Below are 27546 nucleotides of genomic sequence, written 5' to 3' on the forward strand. Positions count from 1 at the left end.
TTATTTATTTTTTTTTTTTTGACACCAGGGATCGAACTCAGGTCCTTGTGCTTGCAAGGGAGGCGCTGGAACCACTGAGCTAAATCCCCAGCCCTAAAAATTCTAAATAATCCAGCATCAGTCAAAGAAATTGAAGAAGTAGTTTTAAAAAAACAAAACAAAACAAAAAACAAAAACAGAAACAAAAAACTACCCACAAAGGAAAGTCCAGGTCCTGATGGCCTCACTGCTGGATACTACAAGAAATTTAAAGAGGATCTAATGTCACTACTCTTCAGATTCTTTAACAAAATTGAAAGGGAAGCAGTAGTCTGAGTCATTCCTGGAAGCAAGCACTACCCTGAAAACAAAACCAGAGAAGGATCTAACCAAAAAGGAGAACTACAGTTCAATCTCCTTAATAAACATAGATACAAAAATCCTCAACGAGAGACTAGCAAATAGAATACAGCAAATCATCAGGAAGATTCTATAGGTTGAGAAAAATTAGGATTCATCCCAGGCATGCAGGAATGTTTCAATATTTGCAAATCAGTTAGTGTAATACATCATATTACTAGAGCCACATGATCATCTCAGTAGATGCAGAAAAAACATCTGACAAAGTCCAACAACCATTCATGATAAAACCCAATAGAAACTTGAAATAGGAGGTCCTTACTTCAATCTGATAAAGGCTGTCTGTGACAAACCAACAGCCAACATCATGCTAAATGATCAAAAACTGAAAACTTTTACTCTAATCAGGAACAAGACAGGGGTGTCTGCTGTCACCACTCCTATTTAGTATAGTTCTAAAACATTAGTAAGAGCAAGTAGACAAGAGAAAGAAAGAAAATGAATAAGGATGAGAAAGGAAGAAGTTAAATTATCATTATTTGCAGATGACTTGATACTCTACATAGAAGACCCCCAAACTCTACCAAAGACTTCTACATTTAATAACCAAATTAGTCATGTAGCTGGATATAAAGTCAACATTCAAAAATTAGTAGCATCCCTGTACACAAATAACATTCACTGAGAGAGGAATTAGGGAAACAACATCTTTCACAACTGCAAAACAAAACCTAAGGATCAACTAACTAATAAAGTCTAGGGATCAATCTGTATGTATAATGAAAATTACAGAACATTAAAGAAAAAAATTAGACACTAGAAGATAGACCTCCCATGCTCATGAATTGTGTACATTGTTTGTATGGCCATACCACCAAAAGCAATACACTAATCCAATGCAATTTCCGTATAAGTTTCAATGATATTCTTTGCAGAAGGAGAGAAAACAATTTTAAAATCGATACAGAAACAGAAGATCCAGAATGGCCAAATTTATCCAAAGGAAAAAAGCAAGTAAGTCATCACAATGCTTGACTTCAAGCTATATTACAAAGCCACAGTAACAAAGCAAAATAACATAATTCTGGTACAAAATAGACCTGTGGAGTAGATTACACAGAAACAACCCCACACACCTACATCTATCTCTTGACGGAGGAGCTACAAACATATGTTGGAGAAGAGACAGTCTCTTTAAACAAATGCTTCTGGGAGGCTTGAATATACATATGGAGAATATTGAAATTGGATCCCTATTGCTAAACCTGTACAAAATTGAAAACTAATCACAGACCTAGGTATCAGACCTAAAACTTTGAAACTGCTAAGAGAAAATACAGAAGAATGTTTGAAGACATGGACATAGGCATAGACTTCCTGCGCAGAACTGGAATAATGCGGGAAATAATAACAAAAATCAGTAAGTGGGACTACATCAAATTAAAGAGTTTCTGTACAACATGGGCAACAGCTAATGGGTTGAAAAGACAGCCTATAGAATGGGAGAAAATCTGCCAGCTACTCTTAGAAGATTAATATCCAGAATATACAAAGAACTCCAAAACAACACAAAATTAAATAGCCCATTTAGTAAATGGGCAAATGAATTGAACAGACATTTTGCAAAAGATAAACACAAATGGCCAATAAATATATGAAAATTCCAGCATCTTTAGGCATTAGGAAAATCCAAATTGAAAGTACATTGAATGACTATCATCAAGAATGTCCCCCACCAAAAAAAAATCAATAAATGCTGGAGAGATTGTGGGACCCTTCTGTGCCTCTAGTGGAAGTGTAAATTAATATAATCCTCTGGAAATCAGTATCAGGTTTGCTAAAAAAGTAAAATTTGAGCTACCATTTGATCCACTTTTGTTATATTCCCAAAGGAATTAAAATGAGAGAAATGATAAGAGATACCTGCATATTCATGTTTATTGCAGCCAAGATACAGAACCAACCTAGATGCCCATCAACAAATAAAAGGTAGAAATTGTGATGTATATATGTGTATTATGTATGTATTAGCACCAGTGATAAATGCCAGGAAATAATTATCACACGCTAAACAGTAGTCTTATGAGTTCATTCACTTTTTTTACTTGGTCCTGGATTCTGGTAGAAGCATCATACCTCATGAAGTTGCTGTGAAATTTGTATACTTCCTGTTATAGCTCTCCATGCCTTTACTGACAGGTTAAGCCATAGACTTCTGACAAATGGGCTGACATTTACAGGGTGTTTACCCTATCTCAGGGAGTGGTCCCTGTGCCTGGTGCTTTCTAGAGTGCTACAGGCCACCTCAGTAGTAGCTGTGTGAGTAGACGTCATTATCCACATTTTTGAAATGGATGAATCAAGGTCTAAAGAAACGAATGAATTTGCATGAAAGCATACAGCTAATTAATTGAGTAGTACATGATCTCCAGCTTTTCTTTTCCTCTGAAAGATACTGCCTGGGCTATGTTAGTCCTGGACAGTGTGTTCTGATCCATCTTTCACAAAGCTCTGGTGTTCTGTCCTTCAGCAGCCTAGAATATCCTTTGTGTTGTCCTTGTCCAAGGGTACGGTTCTTGAATTGGAAAATTGTCAGAAGGCAGAAGGAGGGTCAGACTAAAATTGCATTCCCCCCTTTTGTTTTCAGCTTTTAAGACGAGATGAGCAGGTGACAATCACAATGGAAAATACACACAAACAGTGAGAGCCAGGTGAAGAGATCGTCTATTCTATCATATTGGATATCCCTTGAAAAGTTGTTTACATACTTGGTCAAGCAACAAAACGTATGGCACGTCTGCCATGTGCCTGACATGATTTTAGATACAGAATCTTACCCTTCTGCAGTTTGTAGACTAATGGATATCCTAAATATTTCATCAAGTTGTGAAATAACAGCACATTTAAGACATCCTGTGAGAAAGATATTTCAGACCTTCTTCACAGAATATAGCATAAGGTAGACAAAGAAAGGTCTTCTTTTTCTCTTCTTTAAAAGAATATCAAATAACATGATTTTTCCTAGTTCAGAATCGCCTATTTTCTGGAGCATATAGGAAGAGCTAACTTGGAAGTCAAGACTTGAACTTAGTTCAAATGGAGACATAATTATAAAGTTAAAGAAAAACTTACTTTAATATAGCTAGCCCCTCAATGTTCAGATGTGGGGAAAAGCAGAACAAATAGAAAATGCGCCCAGGACAGCTTACAACCAGGCAAGAGCTATCAAATAAACAAAGACTGAAAATCATTCAGGATTGGTCAGTACTACATTGAGAAACTTTTTCTCTTTTTTAATTGCTGTTTAGAGAATGTAAACTTTCTAAATATATTTATTTTACTGTCATATTAATGGGTTATTTCTGTCTTTCTCAAGCATTTCATACGTGGCAGGATATAAGCAGTACTAGATTATATGAGATTCTGTAACTTAATTGTGCCATTTAAAGACTAGTCAAAAGCATTAAATCATATATTTACATTAATAATTTCTTTCACGTGTACTTGACATACCTAATATTTTTTAACTTATCTAGTGTGGAAAGTTCTATTTAGGTCTCACAAGGGTTCAGAACTATATTTTCTTCTATGAAATTCTCTTACACTCCCCTCTTTTCTACCATAAGTAAAATTTCTTAACCTTAAAAATAACCTAAAAATTTTTAACCTTAAAAAATAGAGTCCACCAATATATATACATACACACATACACATACACACACACACACACACACCAGGAAAAGAAAAACTTGTATAAATATTTTAATACTGAATTTATTGAGACATCATGAGATTAATACAAGTTACCTTTGGCCTTTACAATTACAAGAGGTTTTCACAGTGTGGCCGTTAAGCTTCCAGACATTTATTAGGCAAACTGCTGTAGTGTGTAATTTTGGAGGACTTTGTATATATACACACATATATATATATCTATATATATATCTTATCTGATGACTGATAGTCATCTTATGTTTCAGTTCTCAAAAGAGGATTCATACGGAGATCATATGCTAACATTTGCAGTGCTGGTACAGAGTAGTAGTGTGTGGACCCTTCGCACAGACTGTGTTCTTGTTCTCCACTGCCATGCACTGACTATGACAGCAGACGGGCAAACTCTCAAATGGAAAAAGGAAGCATCATTTAAAAAGCAGTAGATCTTATGAATTTTATTAAATCCCTGGCCCAAGAGTAAATGTCTTTTTAATGGTCTGGTTAATTATGAAGTATGGGTAAAGAAATTTCTCCGTGTACTGAAGATTGATATTGATTGGAGATTGATTTCCCAAAAAGAGACTAGAATGAGTGACAGACTATGCCGTTCCTTCTTGAGGAATTTGTAGAAGGTTCTCAACATGAATGGAGGGAGTCGGTCACCGCAGGGAAAACCACCGCCGACGCTGTTAAATAGTAAATGTGGACCTCGCTGCACACGTTAGGATCGGGAGGTGCACACAACTGCTGCGCATAGCTCAGTGCACCAAAAAGAAATATTTTTTTTTTCTAGCTGACGAGGACTGTTGTTTCATATCCATGCACAGGCGGAAGATCTATGCAAACGACATGACAGAGGTTTTAATTTTTTAGAAAAGAAAAATTTCATTGGTAAGAATTTCAGATGGTGCATTATAAGTAACTTGCAAGGGCTTCTCATTTGTGTAGTTTTAGTATAGTATCAAGGAATAGCAAGAATGATGTGAAAAGTCTACAAAAATATCCTTTCCAACCACGTGTGTGTGTGTGTGTGTGTGCGCGTGCGCGCGTCCGCAAGGCGCATAAGCTCTGAGCAGAGCAGAGTGGCACACCTGACGTGGTGAGTGTGAACAGTGCAGAGATGTGCAGAATTCCCCATGTGCCCCCAGCCTTTGAAAATACATTACGTGTGGTGAAGTTACTATCTTTAAATAAATCATACGTATTTCAAAACTATTCAGTTTTATGTTCTGGTGTGGTAACTACAACCGAAGACAGATAAATGATTACATCTCGTTTAACTTTCCAAAATGCCATGAGGCGTAAGCACCCTTGCTGTACATCGTGTGAGAGTCGAAGAAACTAAAACTTTGTGTCAGGTCACACAACTTAGAAGTAGTGAATCTGAGCTTGTTTGTTTTTGGGTGCAGGGGGTTGAACACAGTTTTTTTTTTATTAGTGTAACAGTGCCTCACAGAATTTTTTATTCGTGTAATAGGATCCTCTTTTCATGCTATAGATTTGAAAAAAGCACATATTAGCTAAATAGAAGTTCTGTAGAATCGATTATTTACAATGCAGGGAAGATTAGATAATTTACATTTCTCTCTTCTCATTTTTCTGATTCCTAACCTGGCAGGTTTTTCCCTGCTTTTGGAAATAGCATCTCACTATATAATCAAGGCTGGCATGGAGTTCTAGATCCTCCTGCCTCACCTTCACAAGTACTGCAACTGACCGGAAAGATCTAGCAGTGTTTTCATTGTTAAAAAGGGACTTTTTAGCTTCTGCTATTCCTTTTTGCTTAGCCAAACTGAAAGCACTCAAGCAGCTTTGGCAAGAACAGTGCTTACTCATCCCATGCAGATGCTAATGAAAACAAAAACACAAAACAAATTAGGAAGACGACCCAAGACTTATGGTAAATAACCCTGGGCCTCCTGGGCCTGGGTAGCTACTTGCTGATTTTTCCTCCCTTCTGTTTAGATTTTTTAAAGTCACAAAAACCCAGTGATTGTTAGAAGTTTAGCCGAATTGATGTGAAAAAGGAGCTTTGGGGAGCATTTAACACTGTGATCGAGAAGTGGGTGGAGCAGATGTTTGGGAGAGGACAGTGCACAGGACAAGGGGTCAGACAGCTGTCGCCTCGGAGAGGCTGGCTTCAGATTAGCAGGCTGTGCTTCTGTTGGTCTAGAGATGGTGTGGCCAAGCCACTGCTCTTTACCCAGCCGGGAGGTGCTGGTGGAGGGCGAAATTTGGGGTTGAGCTCGCCACTTAATGATATGTATCTATTATTTTTCTGTCTCTTCATAATTTGTTCCCCATTTGCTACTAAGTAGAATTTAAGAATAATTAATTGAGTTACTATTCTGAGTCAGAGTAAAATACAACCTTTATTTAATATTTGGTGTCCTGTGTGTAATAAACCCAAGGGAAATGCAGAGTATTTCCAGGCTACTTTAATATGTTAGTTTTGGAAATTCGGAACTGATTTTCACTTTGGGCTGTATGTTAGGTCACTGTTCCCTTCCACTAGTATAGTATAGTCTCCTTTCAGTCCTTCTAAATTCCTGTCTCAGTAAACTCATTAACACAAACTCACAAGCTTAAGTAATTTGAAGGGTGTGTGACATTGCCTAGATATATAGATGTTGGCACTGGCCTTAAAAATGGCTTGAAATTAAGTAAATAAAATCAGGACAATCAGGAAATTCAAATATCTGTCTATATGCAATATATCTAGATATCTGTATAAGTTTATATTCATTACCCCATATACTGTTAACACGATTGCATGTGAATGACTTTCTGTGTTCGTGGCCAGGTAGTTTTAGATTTTATTCCTACTATCCATGGCTAGTTAAGACCTGCAGATGGGGGCAGGGGGTAAAATATCCTTTCTTCAGATTCTTTATTACTTGTGGCAGAGTTGGCAGTTGTTGTAGATATAACGTTAGGGTGTTTTTGAACTACTTTGAAGGTGCCTAAATACTCAAGCTTTCTGCACCCGATTCCTGTCTTTAGAAACATCTCTGTCACTCTATTCTTCACACATCCAAGGAGTGGGGTCATGGGAAAAATAGACACCATGTGGCCCTACTGTATTACAGTGCCGATGCAGTGATATTTCTCTTGCAGTAAATTTCTAATCTTGGCAGGGTTGTTCAGCTGAGTCTTTTCTATGGTTCTCATGAATTCACTCAGCATTTTCCCAGCAGCCCCATCCTGATGCCCTGTGTTTACTGCCTCAGCCTTCTGTGGTAAATCATCACTGTGATGCTTTTCCATTTTGGAGGCTTCCAAATCAGTACCATAGCTCGGGCTTAGAAATCCTAATTCCTCCACCTGTTTGCAGTCTGGTTCTCCTGTTACACGTGTGATTTGGCCTGCAGTAAGAGTTGGTGCTTGGTTACATGTTTGGTGTATAAGTCACTACATTTTGATATAAAGGCACAAGCATAAGCCTCTCAGGTTTCCTTCAGGCTGTCTTGATTATTCTTCCAAATACATTCATTTTCTTTGTCCTCAGTGCTGCTTCAACTGAGCTACTCAGACTCTTTGATCCTAGCCCAGGGAGGGTGTGGGAGGCACTGTTCTCTGCGAAGGGCCTGTGGCCTCGCTGTGCATCCGGTTGTGTGAGAAAGGGTGGAATCCCGGGACAGATGGCAGGGCGGCTCCCCTGGGACAGCAGGCGGGCATGAAAGAGACCACAGGCAGGAGCTGGTGCGCAGTGTGGGGCTGAGGAGGGACGTGTCACACCTGGTGTTCCCGGGGCTTTTGGTGGGAGCGGGAGGGGAGAGAGCAGGTATCAGGGCCTTGAAAATGTGCTAGTTTGGGAGAAACTACTGTATTTTGGGTGGGGAGACAGGAAATGAAGGCAGAAAAGGACTCGTGTCAGAGTGACTCCCGGCCACCTCGGTTTCCCCACCCACCAGGGTGTCAGGGAAGGCTTTGGGGTTTGCTGCTTTCAAGGGGAAAAGTGGAAGCTGAGAAACTGGATGTGCGTAGATAGGAAGGACAGCACTGTGAGCAGCTTCTGGCCATCTGGGTGCAGGAGCAGAAGTAACAGTGCCCGGGGGGCCTCTCTGTGTCTGGGTGCTGGCTCTGGGTGTGAGTGTTCAGCCCTGGATGATACATTTATGAAAAGAAGACCTTCTGAGTTTTAGAGTTTTGGTTATTAGCTGGAGGGTTTACCCAATAGGAAGTCAGTTTTTGAGTTTTTAAAGTCTGGGAACTACTGGGAACGTTTGGCAAGAAGAGACTTTGTGAGAATGATTTGTTACTTGTGGGTCCCCATTCTGTGTATGTGGAAATATAAATTCTTGTGAGTAAGTGTTAATAGTATTGGTAATGAATTTTTAAAGCATAAACAGATGTGGTTATTCTGAATAATGGGAAATCTATGACTATTAGGTCTCAAGTGAGAGGCAGACTTTCTTTAACCTCATTGAGAACCCAGTCATTCCTCGGCAAGAACTCCTTTCTTCCTCTTACTGTGTTTTTAATTGAGAACATGTCACATTAGGTTGCTGTTTGTGTTTAGTAGAGGGTTTAACTGATGAACACACAGTGGATTTTGTTTGTCTTGTTTGTTTTTGCACACATACTGGTATTTTCCTCTTTGAATCTCTACTGCCATCTTTCCGTCGGGCCTGTTAAACCAGCAGCCAAAATCTGTAATACTTTCTTCAAGACCAGAGGCTACTACTGTGGACCAGTTATTTCCCAGCATTTTTTACTGCTAAACTAATGTTTTTCCCCGTGGGTTGCCATTGCTTTCATGGTATGTCAAAAACTTACCTGTATTGATTGATATTGAATATTTTATTGTTCAACTTGTCAGTGAAATAGAACAGAAGAGGTGATACTGGAGAAAACATTAAAGTGGTGTGATATTATTAGCAGAGATGCTTTTGAACAATACTGCTAAGCAATAGATCTAATGAGATTTGGGATGTTTTTCAAAATTAGCCAGCATTAGTATAATATTCCTTCAGGGAGCATTTCTAATGCCCACAAGAATGTGTCAAGAGGGATCAGATTCCAGGCTAACCTGCAGGTACCTTTCAATAGCTGACATAACTCACACCTGTGTATTCCGTGCTCTGATCTCAAGAGTTGTTTTGAAAAACTTCTGACATCTGAAAGTTAAAAAGCAGATTTTTATTTGTTTTCTGACAAGTAAAAAAAAAAGTAAGTTCAGTGAAATGTTTGCCTATATATGGTGCTTGCAGTAATGGCTGTGATTTGTGGAATAAAACCTCAAAGGATCCATGATAGATTATATTTAATTGTACAGTATTTTCCTTAAAGCATTTTAACATGAAACTTTTTTATATATATATATATATATATATATATATATGAATGAGATACATATATGTCTATAATATGTACGTATGTAGCTCAGTTCACCAACTCAGATTGTTCATCATTTTGGAGAAGATGGTAACATTTGTGTTTGTGTGGGAAAGGTGACAGCGGTTATTTGTCACCCAACATAGAGTTTGCAAAACATCCCAAAATTTTGCCAAATGCTTTTGTTTGCAAACCAAGCATTCATGAACTGAGGTGCCATTGTGTGTGTATGTGTGTGTATTGTTGTTTTATTTTTTTAACAGATACAGAATAATTCTCATTTTTTTATGTTATTTAGAAATTTTTCTCATAGTGGTTAAATTTGTGTGTAGACGTAATGGTGATAAAGAAAGGAAACCTAGCTTAACATTGACATTTTACATAGTGTTAAGTAAAATTTTCCAGGATAAAATATATTTTCCTCAGCATCAGTATTATCATAAATGTGGTCACTTAAGGGAAACTGTCAAGTTTTGATAAATTTGCTTTGATTTTCAAAGTACTGTGCAATAACTTTGATAACAGAATTAGTTGGCCTTTAATATGTTATAACTTATATTTTACATTTATATTATAGAAAGAGTATTCGATGTTCTATATTTTAGATCTGTGGCATCCCAAAATTGATTTTCATCAAATACAGATTTTTTTTTTTCTCTTTGAAATTAAGCTTTATTTGGTTCGGCATCAGCAGTTTGTTTCTTGCAATCTGTTTAATTGAATAGTTCCTGCTGTTTATCTTAAAATGCAGATAAGTGGCTCTCAGCAAAACTGTTTATAGCTGCACAGCTCCTGAACTGAGGCAAGATTACCAGTGAGGGTCTCTGAGTCATAGCTAATGCTCTCTGCTTGTGTTTTCCCCTGGTGGGAGACCCTGAGCTCTGCAGAGCCCAGTCTGCTGCAGTTAGAGCAAGTGGCTTATTTGGGATGGCACCTTTCAGCCAGGGCTCTGACCTCCTTCTTGGTGTGCAGGGGAAAGGGGTGACTTTGCCATGCACAAAAAGCTGCTGTAGTGCTGTGCTCTAAGACTTGGGTGGAAGACTTTGTAGGACGTAAACCTTAGAAAGGTTTGCTTCAGTCCAAATTATGGATAATACCTGGCATTATTTTAATACTTTGGGGGCCTTTTGAATTGATGACAGAATGAGAGCCACTTGGAAATTTTCACATTACTGCCAAATAGCTGCTATGGGTTTCATGATGAAAGTAAAAAAAAAAAGTTTTGTGTTTTTTTTTTTAAATCTCTCAAGGAGGACAGAAAGAAAAGAAATAACTTAAACCGTTAACTGATCATTTATCATAATTGGACCCTATTCATCTCTAAAGGCCATCACGCTCTTCCTTTAGAAAAAACAAAATGACATAACTATGTGTTTTCTCTTTTAGTGGGGATGAGGGAGCGTGATGGCCATAGTGCTTAAAGCTGACAGGTTTGGCAAAGCCCTGATTATTTTCGTGGGTTTTGACACAGAGAGCAGAGCATTCTGTAGTTAAATTAAATATAGGGAATAGGTTCTTTGGCTGAAGTAGTGGGTTTTGACACAGAGAGCAGAGCATTCTGTAGTTAAATTAAATATAGGGAATAGGTTCTTTGGAGCTGAAGTAGCCACTACTATATGAGGTAAAATATTTCGTTGGATCTTGTATGTTCTTGGAGAATGTGATGAACTTTCTGAAGGAGCAGCCGTTGGAGATAGCAGTGTCTCTGGCCGTTAGCTTGGTACTGTGACTGTTTGGAAGTGGCCATTTAAGTAGAATAGAGTACGAATTTTTGTATATTTTTCTATCTTCTGATTCTGGTATTGAAATTTAAGATTGCGTATTCTAAAATTTTACACACAGATATATTAGCCTTGGTGTGATATGGTATTCATAGTATTTGGTTTAGCTTAAAATAGAGAAACGTGCAGAAAGGCTTGGTGGAGATAATATTCTAATGAAGCATCTTATAATCAATGTTTTGGTTATTGTTGCTTTACAGTGAGAGGCCATGCTGATGATTATTTAAAAGAGGAGAAAGGGAAACTTTTGGCCTTAGTATAGAATGTGAGGATATAAATATTATGGACATAAATGAAAGAATGTAAAGAGAGAAAATGAAAATCAATGAGGTTGTTGAAGACTGGACCACTGTTAAACAATTAAAGACTAAGACAGTCAAAGGGCTTTTGGAAAATGTTTTGAAAACTGAAGCATTTGTTTATCAAAAGACAGATGATAGCTTGAGCTGTAGCAGGCCAGAATGTTCCTATTTGTATCATGCCCAGATTTAAGGTAACACAGTTGTTATAATAGCATAGCTTCAATTCAGATCTCTTCTCTCTTTCTCTGTCCAGAACTCAGCCTGATCATCCTTTGGCAACCTTCCTCCTAAACCACAACAAAGTAAATGGCAGGTTCGCCATTTTAATGAGCAATTATGTAGAATATTGTAGAAGGGAAACATTTTTTTTTAAACAAAACTACAATTTCCATTTTCATACCTATCTCTGACTTAATTCAGCTATCTTATTTTACTTTGAAGGTACATACTAGATTTAATGGGATGAGTTAGGAGAAAACTAATATACCATTTATGGCCACCTCCTAATTCCTGATTTTCCTTCAGTTATCCTGTGTTACTTAGAACTTGAAATCCAGTACTATGTCTAACATTGCTGTCTGAATCTAAGGAAAACTGTTAAGAATTGTCAAATTCTGATGAGAATGTTTTTGCATACACAAAAAGTTCTTTTGATCCTGTTGTTCCTACAATATATCCTAAGCATATATATATATTTTTCTAACAAAAATTTTTAGATACTGTTTTTCCTAGCAAGTAGTGTAATTAATATCTAAAGCAAACAATAAAATATTAAGCATATACTTTAATATATACATTTAAATTATATTTGTGTTTTGAAATTAAAACAATTTACTCATTTTATTTATAAATAAATGTTCGTTTTTTTAACCATCTACTATTAGGAAAGGATATCTGGGTTTTGGATAAGATTTTAGGTTATTTGTTTAAAGTGGTACAGATTGAAGCCTGTAGGACAGATGGTTTTGCATTTATCTAGAGCATAAAAGGAATTAGAGTGAAAGTTTGTTGTGAGTGAACAGTCAACAGCCCTTTTTATGAGCATGGAAAACAATAAAATTGGTAACTTCTGTGCTACCCTCAGGTTTTAAAGTTCATAAGCATCCTGGCCATTTTTTTAAGCTTAAAATGCTTCCCAAACAACCTCTATATGATAAATATTTCTTAAACTAACTTGGACTTACTAGGAGTTTTCTGCTGGTGATAGTAAATATTTCATTCTAGTTAACTCTGTGATGACTAGGATAATTGTGACTGAAATACAAATTTTATATCAAAATTTTTAGTGGATCAAGCCAAATGATATATAGTGGATTTGATTAACAAACAGAAGTAATGTTAATCATTTGGTTTTCCAAACATTTTGAAAGGTTGCAAATTATAAAAAAAATTTTGACACGTAGTAATTATAAATATCTTTAAAGAAAGATTTGTACATGCCTGTGCAACTGATCTGCTTGTGAAGCTGCTTGCGATAAAGCCTGTGACGTTGCCTCTCAAAATATCATTCTGAATGTCAAAAGGCTGTTAGAAAAATAGACTTCTAGAAGTTTAAATGATGAATCTAGATATTTTTCAGCTTTGTGTGTCTTCAGAGGTAGCTTTTAACCATCTGGAAATGTTACATAATACACTGTGGTCAGTGGCTTTTTTTAAAATTTTTTATTTTTTAGCTTTCTTCTCTTGTTCCAGGGTTTTCCTCCCTTTTCACCTCTCCACTCTCATATGCCACGGATCCTGAACATAGCTCAATGCTTGACCAGAATAATCTGTCTTGCTAGCTTAGAATCAAAGCGAGTACTGAGAAAAACAGCTGAGCTGTATTAGGCAACCGCAGTCTGGACAGCATTTCTTAAGTGCTAAACAACACATCACAGGTGCAGGATTAGTGCTGCCTTTGGTGCTGGGCACTTCAGTGGGAACCCTAGCAGCTCTGTGCCTCCTCCTGATGTCTCATCTCAGGGCACCTGGCAACGACAGATCAAGCGTACAGACCCAAGAGTGAGTAACGGGAGACACTTTCTGTCATACATAGGCTGCTTTCCCCCTCCAGGACTGTAAGCAAAACCTGTAAAGCAATTCTAGCTCAAATAAAAAGCTGTTTAAACTTAGTTTTGCTTGGCATAGGGGGGAGGAATATAACAATTCAAGGGGTGTAAAAAATTGACACACAAAAAGTCACCTAGCAAGAAAATGCTTAGCTGAACTGTCCTGGCAGTGTAAAATGTAGGCTACCATTAGACAAGTGAAGTTTTTACATGTATTATTTTAACTTTTGTGTTGTCTGGTTTGGAACGTGTTTCCCCTGTATGTTTTTTGGCACTGTCATGGTTAAAGTCAAGTGTTGTGATTGGAAAATCTTTGCAGTGTGATTTGTTTGCAGTTTTTGACACTGCAAGTTCTTCTGCAGGCTGTGATATTCAACTCATAATTCATAGGTTATAAAAGTCAAAGCAACATTCTTGCAAAAATGGGCTTTAAAAAATTCAAACTTGTTTTTAAGGTATAAATTTAATAGCTTAAACATTATGTCAAATGAAAATTTTGAAAATATAGTGACTATGTCATTGATTTTTGGCAAGGGAGTTATGCACAGTTTTGTCAAGATAAAAGTATACACTTAGAGAAACACAGGCAAGAATACTTTAGTAATTTATATCACTGTGGGTGTCCTACAAAACTTTTCTGTGAAGCATAGCAAGTTAGTATAAAAGACATATATACTGCAGATTTGAAAGGTTATTTACAGATTATATTAGATTCTGTCATACCTTTTAATATTTGTATTTTTATTTTAATTGATTTGGTTCTGATTACCATTATTTTTCTACACTGATCCAGTAGAGAGAAACCTTTAACTCATTAATGATGATGGTTGTTGATAACTGTATATCCTAAATTTATGCTAATGTTTATATTGCATATATTTAAGTATCTGAAATAGCAGTGTATTTCTATATTTGTGGGTCAAACTGTACCATAACTAACAATTATCCAATTGCAGGATACACTCAGGATTAGAAACAGAGATGCTAAATGCTTTCTGGGATTTTTCCTTTGTGGGAAATGAATGTTAGTTTCTGATCTATCTGGCTTTGTTATCACATTTATGTCTCTCTTTCACACTCATGCACGCATGCACACATGCACACACACACGTGTGTGTGTGCGCGACTCTGTTCAAAGTAGTTTTACACATCAGGGAGCCTTGGGAATGCTTTTCAAAGATGCAGCATATGTTTCAGTGTTGTGGAAGTTCAACATCCACTCCAGTTCGCTTCCGAACTCTGTGAAGCAGAGCACTGACAGAAACTCTGCTGAATAAAAGCTTAGTTCCTGGCTTGGAGATCTGCCAGCTTTTCCTTGATTCTTTAACATTTTTGTCAGAGAATTTTGTCTGTGGCTCACGTTCTTTTCCGACAGTGTGGACCTGATCTGACATATTAAGTATTTTAAAATATAGAGACATTTGAATTTTATACTCAGTCTATCAGCCATGAGTCTGCCATTCTATCCATAGGTAGGGATTCAATTTGTTAAGTATTTTTTAACCATCATGATTACTTGCTTGTCAGTTCATTTTTTTCTCATGTTTATACTTTTATTGAAACACTTAAATTTGTATCTTAAAGTATTTCAGAAGTGTCAAAGTCAACGTTTTAGTCGAGTTTCTCTAAATTCAGATGCATAATAAAACCTAAGGAAAAAACTAGTTATCAAATAGTAGATTTGTGATATATTGTAATTATTATACTACTTAATCATTTTATGATTTGCATGTCTGTAATCATTAAATAAAAATGTAATAATTGAAGGTGTCTTTTTTTAATCCAGATGTTCTGGGGTCTCTTGGTAGAGTTTTTAGATGTAAAAGGTGAGAATCTGATTATTGAGCACAACCTACATGATGTGGTAATGTGCATGCATGAGTCTGGTGGAAAGAGAAACAATTGCCAGAAGCATGTGTATATATTTTACAACAAAATCTAGACTTTCATAAAACCGGCACATCTCTTACATTCAAAACTTGTATGCTTCTCTTGATGTGCTCCTTGTCAATACCGAGCTGTTGGAACGGCCACTGGCAACATCCCTGTTTTTGGTGCTTGTGTTTTTATAGAAGATAGTGGCCGATCACTGCCACTCAGAGTGGTCTCCCCTTTTATGCCCTTCAGTCTAGGACTCCTGTTTGACAACTGTGTGTGGCTTTCTGTCGTCCCTTTTCTGGTCTCATACCATCTTGTTTGGTTTTCCATATGTGGTCAATTTGTCTCACCATGTTCCATTTGCAGTTGATTTGTCTTCCCAGTGAAATTATCCCTTTATTGAGGCCACGATCAGATATTCTGGGCCATCATGTCACACAGACACATTTAGTTATTCTCTGATTTTAAAATCAGGGTACTACAGGGAGGAAAAAAGTTAATAACATATTAGCTGTCCTTGAGTAAACTTCTAATAGTTCTTAAACCAAATGCTGTACATATTTAGAGATGTTTTACGCACAGTAATGCGTCTATAACATATAGGAGAGTAAAAAAGTGAAATGAAGCCAAACAAGAAAGAAAAAGAGGAAGAGGAGAATTAGGAAAAGGAAAAGTGGAAAAAGAGAAGGAAAGCTGAAGAAGTAGAAACATGAGATATAGGGAAAAGGATGGAGGAAAAAATAAGATAGGAAAAGAGAAGAAGTGAGGTATTTTCAGAAAACAACAGTAATTTACTATTATTGACTCTTACTATGTGCAAGAACTATGGTAGATGCATTATTTGAATTATCCATTCCTCACTCCAGCCAATGAATATATTTATATTTTCCCCCTAAACTGCCATTCATCTCGGTTTCTTTAAGAAGTGTTAAGACACTTGCCAAGACCATTTTGCAAGGGAGTAACCGAGCTAGCATGTGAACTAGCTTTGTTCTACCCTGCATCCTGCACATACGAGGCTGAATCGCTCGGTGACCCCCACTGACCTGCCTCCGTAGTATCCCCGGAACCTGCCCCTGCATCTTCCTGTGTCCAGCTCCCCTCTGACAGTGACCCAGAGGAGAAAGACCTGTGTATAGGTGACATCCCAGTATCTGCTCATTATCGGCATGGCTTTCTGCTTTGGTGTCTTTATTGAAAATTCTCTCTTTATTTTGCTACTTCTCTCAAGAGTCTAAGCCTATCTCCCCAAATTTTTATTAATGTTGCATATGTGTGTGTATCCCTTTATATAATATAATTTTCCCTAGGGTTTTTGCTGCCAATACCATAGAACACTATTTATTTGAAAATGTCTTAGTATAATGAAAATGAAGTTCAGGCCTCTTGAATTGGAAAACTTAGTAAATTATACCATTTAAAACTTAGGTAATTTATTCACAGTTTAAGTGATAAGAATATAAGTTAATTGTCTGTATGAACTCACTATATCACTAAAAGTTGTTTTAAAAGTTGATACTGTTTTGCAGGTCTGACGCAGTTTTATTTCTGTGACAAATACACTCTTAAAAGGTATAGCTATTTAAACCACCTTTGATCGAGGAAGGAAATGGATATTGAGAAAGGAAATTGGTCATGGTAATTTTTATCGCAACGACATGAATATGAGTAGGATGGATCGTTAAGTTCATCAGTTCCATACTTTAAAAAACTTCCTTTCTGCTGACCTCTTACCTGAAGTGCAAATGCCTGTGGTGCGAATTTCGGGTTCACTTCTTACTCCTGCCTGCCCTCCAGTGGACATGTTGTAGGACGTTGAAAACAGTCCACTTTGTGTAGTTTTAAGGTAAAGAATAATAATAATAAAAAAAGAACAGAAAAAAAAATGAAAAGAATAGGGACACTGCTATTAGAACACAGGGCACAAAATAATCACATTATTTGCAGTGAATTTTTAAGAAATACTTTTCCAAGAGCATTATGAATTGAGATTTAATTTTACTTGAGCTATTTCCATTTATAAATGAATACATTGTTTAAAATGTCTGTTATTCTTTTTGTATTTTAGTATGACAGTTGATTCTGATTTTCTTCATTGTTTATAACAAAATAATATATCACAAATTTAAAATGTCTTACGGTATTTTTTAAGTAAATATTAATAAGAAAAATCTGCACATGGCTAAAGCATTTTAGGATTTACAGATAAATATTGAAGATAAAATTTAATTGTTAACATTATACTCTAGATTGGAAATATTGTGTACTCTTTTTTTTGTTGTTTTTTTGAGACAGGGTCTCACTGTGTAGTTCAGACTGCCCTGGAACTCACTATGTAACCCAGGCTGGTCTTGAACTCACAGCGATCCTTCTGTCTCAGCACTCTGGAGAGTGCTGGGATTATAGGTGTGCGCCACCACGCCCAGCCTGTGAACTCTTTTACTTTTGTGTCTTCTGATTTTTTCTGTAAGTCATATGGAAGAGTACACGATAATATAAAATCATAGACATATTTTTAAATAAATATTTGTTGAGTTTAACAATGAATGAGTTATGTTCTTGTGTTTATATGAGATTTCCGGATCATCACTGTTAAAAACTATCATAATGTACACAGGAAATGATATTCAAGATATTCAAGAAAATTGTTCATTTAACCTTTGTCATTGAATGGAAGTCACACGACTGTGATATGCTGTTCATTACGTTATTGTATGAAATGTGATCAATTTACCTGAAAACTGTACATTTTTTTTCTCATGATAATCTGATTTAGTTGTGGTTTCTTTAATGAAAGGTATCCTGCAGTTCACTTCAACCCCTAAAATCTAGTGATCCTCTAAAAAATGAGAGCTAAAATTTGCTTGACTTTCAAAAGCCGTAATTTGTAATTTCATGGAAACTTGAGTTGTTAGCCTCCTGGGTTAACTACAGTGTAAACAGCTAAGGTAACCACATAACTGAATAGTTTGGATTCACATTATTAAACTAAGAATAGTTCACTGAAAAACAGAGAGTGTGGGAGAAAAAAGGACAGGAGGAGAGAAACAGGAAAATAGAATGGGCTTTTTAAGAGTGACATTTTTAGTATAGAATCTATTCCTACAAAATATCCAGACATTTCTTTTCTATCCTGCTAGGTTTATTTACGATTCTCTGGCTAAATGTGTAAAAATTCTATAATTATCTAGAATTCTCTGGCTAAATGATTAAAAAACCCCATAATTATCTAGAATTCTGTTGGGAAGAAATACTAAATTTTGTTAAAATTTGTTCAGTAATTAAGTACAGACTTGTCACTGCTCAACTTTCCTTGATGAACAAGCTTTTTGAGAAAGATTTTATTGTATTAGTAAATGCAGTGCACTAAATAATAATATTTTTTTCATGGTCATATATCTTCCGGTTATCAGTAGTGGATTTTCCTTTAATATTCAACTTTAAAACAAAAGTCAAGTAAAATGAGGATTCAGTTCATAAAAATCTTCAATTATTTATGAATTGCCTAAATCAAATGTTTTATTATCTTCTAATAGTTGCTTTTCTCCTGTTTCAAACGGAGTGGTACTAAGACCATGAAATCAGATGGAGGCTTACTAATACCATGTGGTACAAGGTGAAAAACATGCCTTGATCTTGTTATCTCTGTTTGTACTTGCTGTATCACGCTCCTGTGGACGTTCACAGGTGTAACAAATAGACATCTTTTGTCGTTCCTTCTATTTCATATTTCAGTATAATCACTGAGCTAAGTATTTTTTAAATGATAGTTCTTTATGTCTGCACATACTTGTCTTTCTAAAGTTTTAGCTGATATTTTGTCTTGTTTTATTATCCGAAATTATGGATTATGTCTGTGAGGCTGAAATCCATGCACATTCTGTGTCATCTGATATGTGCAAGCGATCGCTTTATAAATCCCCTTTCATAGCCTTGCATTAGATGAGACGGACCACTTTCTCACGGCTCTTTTCTACATGTGGGTGGGAAGTGAAGGTCTCGCAATCCTTTCTTCCTCTGCGTTCTTAGTCTTTCTTATGTGTCAGACAATGTCTGCCGGCTCTGCTGCTGCTTCTCTTCACCCTTGTCACTGGTGCCTCTATGTGTTAATTCTAGATTGTGAATTGCTTTTATCTGGTGATTGGAAATTTTGTGAATTGTGTGATAATGATTTTTCATCATAGCAAACCAAATACATGTAGATTAACAAGCAGCAACTGTGTGTTTTACGTATTTCCTTGATTTGATTATTTTGATGGAAGCGAGGGAGATGCTCCCCACCTCTGTGACTAGTGTTTTACCACTTATCTAATAGTATCTAATTAAATGCAGTCATTTTATCATCTCACCACTTTTATTCATTTAGTTCACATTCTCTGAAGGCTGTTAGCTGATTTAGAGAAGTGGTGTCTATCCTGTGCACTGAATTTCTGTTTAAATAGCATCCATTCTGCCTGCGTTTAAATATGAATTATTGTTAAAGGATATTTTATCTTCACAATCTTTATATGAAAGTTGGTTCGTACCTTTGTTCATTGTTCTAGAGCCAGAATTTGACTACAAGGAAGGATTAAAGTTAAGCTTGGGTACATGGGTATTTTTCCTTGGTAGGGAAAGTGATTAACCTAGGTTGTTCTACAAGATACTACAAGTTGAGGGTCCCTTATCCAAGGTTCTTGAGAATGCAATTATTTTAGATTTCAGATTTTTTTCTTTTTAGGTTTTGGAATAATTGGATATACATAGGCACATATCCTGGGACTAGGACCCAACTCTAACCAAAAAATAATAATTTTATGTTTGATCTACACCTTATGTACATAGCTGGAAGGTAATTTTATACAAGATTTTTAATGATTTTGTACATGAAACAGAGGTTCTGTACATTGAACCATCAGACTCCTGGCATCCTGTTGGTACTTAGAAGATTTTGGATTTTGGGTCTTCAGATTAGAAATATTTGATCTGTATACAATAGATTGATGATCAATAGCAATATCAAATTAGGTACATAGGTTTATCAGTGGTTTACACCCACATGCACACAACACTTGAAAGCATGGTAAACCATTCGTAGTCTTAATGTCACCAGTCCTGTAGTGAAGGTGCATTAGATAAGTGCCTTTCTTTTGGCTTGCTCTTCTTTTTAAATTTCGTGGTCCTTCACTGAATGTTCTTCATTCTATATCAGGATGTTAGAATAATTTCTTCTCTCTTTTGAACTGACAAGCAATCTGCAAATGCATTTAAATAGCTCTACTGTTATCTGTTTCGATTGGCTCCTGTGTAGATCCCTGCAGATGTAAAAACTGGAGTTATGGATCTTTTGAATGAAAATTGAAAATTTCATGATGCAAAATTAAGTGTCCCATCACAGAAATAATTCTACAAGCAGGAGGGTCCTCATGTATTTCATAAATATCTATATAGTGATGTGAATCCTCTCTCTCACTCACACTGGGCTTGTCATATTGGATAAATTATTTCACAATCTGCTATTTTTGTTTGTTTAACATAGAAATGACAATTTCTCCAGTAGTAATTGTATCTATGCCCTCTCTTGTTTTTTCTTTTGGTATTTTCCTTCAGAGCTGTAAATTAATACTGCTACGTTTTGGTTATTAAATTTTAGACATTGACTTTGACTTTCTACTATTGAAGATGAGGGTTTCATTTACCACCTCCGCTGTATATGCACACATTGCTGTCCCCTATCACTTATATGCATGTTTGTGTGTGTGTGTGTATATGCGTGCACACACACAGGTGTATAATTTATTTACTTGCTTAGTGTCCATTATTATGATTTCCTGGAACTATAAGGTCCTGTTCTTTTTTTAAAAAAAATATACTGTATACACAGAACCACTGAAAATTTTTTGGCTAAAGATTGTCTACTGGATCCCTTCTCGGCCTTTTTGCTGAGATCAAGTGTAGATTGTCTACTGGTAGCTGCAGTTGCACATACTGTACCAAAAGCCTCCATGGCTTTATATCACTATACATTATGTGATACTAACAAAGGCAGATAAATAGAATTGTGTCTATATTAAAAACTATATCTGGACATTGGAACAAGAGGTATCAGTATGAAAACAGTAATGTGATGGGTCACCCACCTGTAGCGTGTTACAATATTGACTTCCTCATTAGATGTGGTAGCTTTCACATTAAGGAGCCACACAAAGAGGTGATAGCTCTGGTTTAAGCTGAAGAAAAAAATAATCAGTTCTTGCAGTTACTTAGATGATGAGATGGTTGGTGTAAATGGTCATTTTAAAGTAACAGATATCTCAAGTCCCTCGGAAAGGAAGGGATAGAAAACCTCTGTGTATGGAAGTGTTTGGAGAAGTAAGCGCTGACATGGGAGTCTTAACTCAGGATGTAACAGATGGCTAAGAAGACACCACAACAAGCTGGGCAGGTGAGACAGAACCCCGACACCTGAATATTAAAGAATGTAAAGCAGATGATAAACCACCTTCTAAACACAAAAATACTTTTGATGAATCTAAAAATGATGAATATATAACTACAGGGCCTTTATATTAGGAAAGATTCTCCAGAGAATTCAAAGCAATGTGTGTGACTGGTGGGGGTGTGCTGAGAATTGGCATAGGTTAAGGAGGCTGGAATGTTCTCCTCTGCCATCTACAAACTAAAACAACAGGGAAATTGGACAAGTGCTCATCTGAATGCCTGAAAACCAGCTGAGACAATTGTGTATCTCCAAGTCACAACCAGGGGCTTGGACGTCTGAGGACAAAAGATGGTTGAAGTGGTCCAGTCCAATTAACCTGCCAACATCTAGCTGGCTGATCACACTTGAGGACGGGAGCCACGTCAAGGGCAAGTAAGTGCTGGCCAACTTGTGTATTAATACACCAGATAGTGACAGGGTTCCCCAGGGGAAGAGGCTCACTGGTGTTGCTAGAATTAATCATCCCATCCACTTGATCCTACAATTCCCTGTTGTAGATGTGAGGCTTGTGTGAGTGTAACTCTGCCTATCATCAATGTGAGTGCAGAAGTACAGGAAACACTTCAAGATATGGATTTACTTTCCTTTGGACATAAACCCAGAAGGGTAATTACTGAGTCCTCTGGTAGCTTAATTTGTAACGTTTTAAGGGCCTTCAAACTAGTTTCCATGAGTGTACACATGTCCATTAATAGTGTGAAAGTAAAATCAACATCTTTACCAACACACGTCTTTTTGGCAGTAACCATTCTCAAAAGTATGAGGTAATATCTCAAAATAGTTTTAATGTGCATTTCTCTAATTACAGTAAACATCTATTTTTTATGTTGCTACCATTGATAAGCTACTATCCATTGTTTTCTGTATATTCACTAAAAGTGTGAAAAACTAACTCACAAAATTATCAATAATGTCTGAAAACAATCCATGTTACAAACTTTATTCGCCAATCACCCACCATGAAAAACCCTTCTGAATAATTTCACAGAGTGACAGGACAAGGAGGCTTTATGAAATTGGTCTACGCAATAGCATATGGTTAACAATTACAGAAATATTTCAAAATGTACTAAAAATTTTAAATCTTCACAATCTAATCATTGAAAGTAGTTCTAATACCACATATCACTCTCAACATACAATTACTCTGTCATCTTCTGTGGAAGACAATTTCCTGTGAGCTCTCCTATGCAATGAAAATCCATAAATCACATGCCAAAACCCTGAAAAATGTGCTCTTTCTTGAAAGGGTATTAACCCAAGGACTTGTGTTTTAAGGAACATTTTCTTTTAGTAATTAAAGCAATTACTTTTGCAAAATGATATAAATGAAGAAGGAAACTATGCCAAAGTTGTAGAAAAGTAAATATTTTTTTCAAAATGTTTTGAAGCAAGGGAAGTAGAACGGGGCAGAGGGGTAAAAACCGAAATGTTCATATTACATGCATTTTTCATATAAACCACCTATCTGTCTATTCACAATACTGAATTCCCATTCATCAAATGAAGAATATCAGGAAATGAGATGAAGTGTTCTAATAAATTTAAATAGTGCAACAAAAAGAGTTCCTTTTAATTAAGATTCATACTTTGAAGAGGATAAGATGATCAGGGACATTTGAAAAGCAGGTTGTGAGGGAGGCTCCAGACATTGCTTACCTGTTTCATTTATAGATTGTCAGAGAGGTTCATGTGTGTGTGCTTTTCTTCAACTCTTACCATGTTTATTTGTGTGTTCCTTCCTAAGGTCTAAGCTGTCCCTTTTTTTTTTCATTTTTAATCTCTATACTTGTATTTTTTAATTGTAATTGTATTTTATTTTCTTCTTGCTTCTACAACAAGCTGAATTTACTGGTGCTGTTTTTTGCTAATCAACATTTTTTTCATATATGAATATACTCATGCCATAAAATTGTTGAAGTAGATGACCTATAAGGTCTTTGTACTGCCTTAAAAACTAGGTGTTTTTTTTTTTTTTTCTGTTGTTCATAATTATTTGAGTGGATATTTATTTGACTAAATTTCAGTTTGGAAGGGGAACACATTTGAAATTAGATATGCCTCATTTCAATCTAAGTTACTTTACTAATATGTGAAAAAATATAGAAACGTTATTATATTTTTTTCTCAGCTTAATTATTTGGGAATATTTAACTAATGTTTTAAAATTTTGTTGAGAAGGGGATAGTGTTTACCCTTCGTGCACGACAAGGTTTAATAAAGGAGTATCTTCATTGTCATTCTAAGCATTTACCTTTACACTGGATATAATTAGTTGAAACTTGTATCTGAATATCTGTGCATGCTGTGACAAATTGAAGTAACTTGTAGATGTATATCTTTGTTCAGATATGGAAAATACAGTGACAGGAGAAAGGAAATTATGATTCAGATTCTCTGAGTTTTTGTCTCCAAATGACTATACTATAAAGTATGCATTGTATTGTAACTGTTTATTATGTCATGTAGCTAATAGGCTGATAATTTACTTTTCCCACATTTTTATATGTGAAGAAGCTATAGCCCTTATCATTACAATCAGGAAATGTAAGAAACAGAGATAAACATACAATTCATGGTGAAAACTGATGTCCAACGTCACTGTAAGGCATCATGATATGTGACCATGAGGATGTAATAATTTAAATGATACCTATTAAGCAGAGATTTGCTCATTATTCAAGCCAGAATTTTAAACAGGCTACCCTATGCTCCAGTTATATGAGTAGCTGATTCTCCTTGGTTAGAATTGAACTTTTCTAATTTCTCTATTGAAGTATTTCACCTCATTAAAGTGTAGATCAATGGTATACTGACTTCAGTACTGCAGTCTTCAGAAGGAAATGTTAAGAGAAACAATGGGGCTGGCTGAGTGCAGCCGGAGCAGGAATGCACAGCGAGTATTAGCCATGCTGGCAGCTGTGACACATCTGTCCCAGACAGCATTTATGTTTCAAGGAGCTGAGCAAATCACCTTAATTACGTTCACAACTTTCTTTGGAAAAGGGGGCTGGTGTCAGAGAGAAGATGGTCATTTTTTTCTTTCTACATTGTAGAAACCCACCCAGGTCACAGTTCCACTTTAAAAGAAGTAAAATTAACTGAAACAAGATAATTTCTTTTTTAATCTTCAAAACAAAAAGAATGTTTATTTGTTTAAAGCATTTATTTCATTAGAACATGTAATTTTGAACTGCAGTACATGTCTATATATGTTTGAATGTGTTTTCTTCCCAGATAATTTTATCATGATAGATTTAGTTTTTTATCTCAAAGCCCTGGATAAATTATGGAATCATTTTATGCATCTTAGTTTTTTCTGTTCTCTATTTTCTTTAATTTTCACCTAACAGATTACAGTTTCATGTAGATTGAGGAATAAAATGGGTTTATTATAAAAAGTACAGCTAGTGAGTTAAATACTGAAATTAAGTATGAAACAGAATTATGTGTTCTGAAAATAATATAGCTTCTAAACCAAAGTAAATATTATTTTGAACAAAGTTACCACTTTGGAAGTAGTGTGATTTAGTTGTTTCCATTTATATATTGTTAAAAATTTTTCATCTATTGGAACACTAACTGCCTGTGTATGAAGGAAAGGGGAGGGAAAGAGGGAGGAAAATGTTGGGTAAGGATGTTATTTTGACAAGCCAATTGGTCTCTTACAGGTTCCTGTGGTAGTAATGACATTCTTTGGTAGGGCATCAGCACAAACTGGTCTTTAGCTTTGAGTATCTAGAGTTTAGAATATAGAGATGATGTTCAAGGTTATTTCATTTATATAGAGGGACTTGTTGTCATGTCTTGTATGATACTGATATATAAACAAATATCATGCATATTTCAATATATTTGCTCAAATAGCTTTACCCTTTATGCAACATACTTTCTGACGATACTGCAGATAATCTAATAATAGTAGAAAAGATTTAATATGTAAGGACTAAAAATAGATCATCCAAGAGAGTATTCCATGGATTCTGGATGTAAAAGAATAAATCTTTGCTGTCCTGCAGCCAGTGCTCAGGAGTCCGTGCTCTTCACTTTCTTGCTCTGGGAAATTGCTGGTTGATATTGTTAAATTTCTAACACTTAGATTTTCATCTATTTAAGCAGCTTGTAAAAAGAACATTTTTCTTCAGTTAGTCTGTTACTTTCTTAGATTGGATGCAGTAAAAATTGTGAGATTCACTTATTTAGTTAAAACCAACTCTAACTGATACAACATTAGAATTTTTACCATGATTGTGTTGCAGAATTGCAAAAGACAGGAGAAACTGAATGGGAGTCAGGAGGATTTATTTAAGGTCTATAAAGGTTGAGTGTTGAACAAAGAAAAGTTGCTACATTAGTTTGCAGTCATAACTACTGGTTCATGGTCATTGTTCTCAATTAACCCAGCTGCTACATTCTGTCAGAGCATTTTCCAATTACATGTATCTTTCTCTAAGCAAGAGCTAAAATGCATGAGTCAAGCGTCTTTAGGTATGAGTATATTAATAGGGAACATTCTGTAATGCAGCCTCTCAAGCTGAAGTATGTAATGATAACATCTTTGAACTTATACCATAAACAGTATGCACTTGCCCTTAGCCCTCCACAAAAAAGTCAAGTGAAGTTAGCATTAACAGTGAGTGGTTGAGAGTTCAGACTCTACTCAAGACTGCCTGGGTTTTAGTCTTCATTTCACCACTAAGCCCGGACCATCCATCCTTCAATCTCTAAGGTTAGTGAAAGCAAAAGCATCAGACCCACAATGATGGCCATGTAGCTTATATTGCATTATGCATGAGAAGTCCATGATATGTATAAATGCTAAACAAATGTTACACATGATTATTTGAAAGTGTTAGATATTATTGGTATTACTGTTCCTCAGTATGAATTAATTCAATCCAAAACCCGCATTTATAGTTGAACTGTGTATTGGTTTGTAGTTTACCAAAGTGAAATTTTTTGCTTCTGTTCTTTTAAAAAGCAAAGTTGATTGAGATGAAATTAACAATTGAATTAAGCTAAGCACATGCACCATGTTTAGAATCCTACTTTGGGTAGAATCCCACCTCTGTGTTCTACGAAAACCTCCCCTGGAGTGACCCATTGCGTTCCTTTAGATGGTTCCGTATTCATGTGGGTGTGCTATATGGTAGGAAGTAAAGACTCCCATTATCCATGCCCCAATGGAGCTTCATGGAATTAGCTAACTAAGTATCACCTCCAGAGTGTCTTAACTCGCCTGAGGTGACGTGTTTCCATCACATTCCAGAGCTGGGGCTAGAACTGCACCTGGCCTCAGTCACTGTCTGTCTTCCTTGCAGTTCCGTGCTACCCTTCACCTTCAGCACTTGTGCCTCCCCCCAGGAAATAGTCATTGATTTCCAACATGTATGTCAGGCTCTGTGCTACGTATGTCTACATACACCACAGTGAAGAACGTCAGCTTTTAGGGAACTAGCAGGCAAACTAGGGCAGACACATCCTTGGTATTGGTCAGGTTTCTACATAACAAGAGTGTTTTGTGTTTTCATGTGATAGCACGCTTCAAAGCCAAACTCAGTTTTCTGACAGAGGAAACTTAGTGGCAAGTGTTGAACATTTTGATGTTGAGAGTGATAGGCATGGTGAGGCATTCATGCCCATAAGAAAGAGAATTGTCCTTA

At 36.2% G+C, this 27546-nt stretch overlaps 1 protein-coding gene across 13 annotated transcripts in view; it reads left to right on the forward strand.

The window, feature by feature from the left end:
• The window catches only part of Bmpr1b (bone morphogenetic protein receptor type 1B), a 393795-nt gene that overhangs the window by 311242 nt on the left and 55007 nt on the right, over window positions 1-27546 (forward strand). Inside the window, exon 1 of one of the 13 annotated variants that reach the window (XM_033757799.1) lies at window positions 13351-13477. The exons of the other annotated variants lie outside the window; for them this stretch is intronic. The gene's annotated coding sequence lies outside the window, so the exon portion shown is untranslated. Of the gene's footprint in view, window positions 1-13350; window positions 13478-27546 lie in introns of those variants that run through there. 13 annotated transcript variants of the gene reach the window in all.

Source organism: Fukomys damarensis, unplaced genomic scaffold (genome assembly GCF_012274545.1).
Source record: "Fukomys damarensis isolate Sample0158 unplaced genomic scaffold, DMR_v1.0_HiC HiC_scaffold_32, whole genome shotgun sequence".
In the NCBI taxonomy this organism is placed as follows: domain Eukaryota; kingdom Metazoa; phylum Chordata; class Mammalia; order Rodentia; family Bathyergidae; genus Fukomys; species Fukomys damarensis.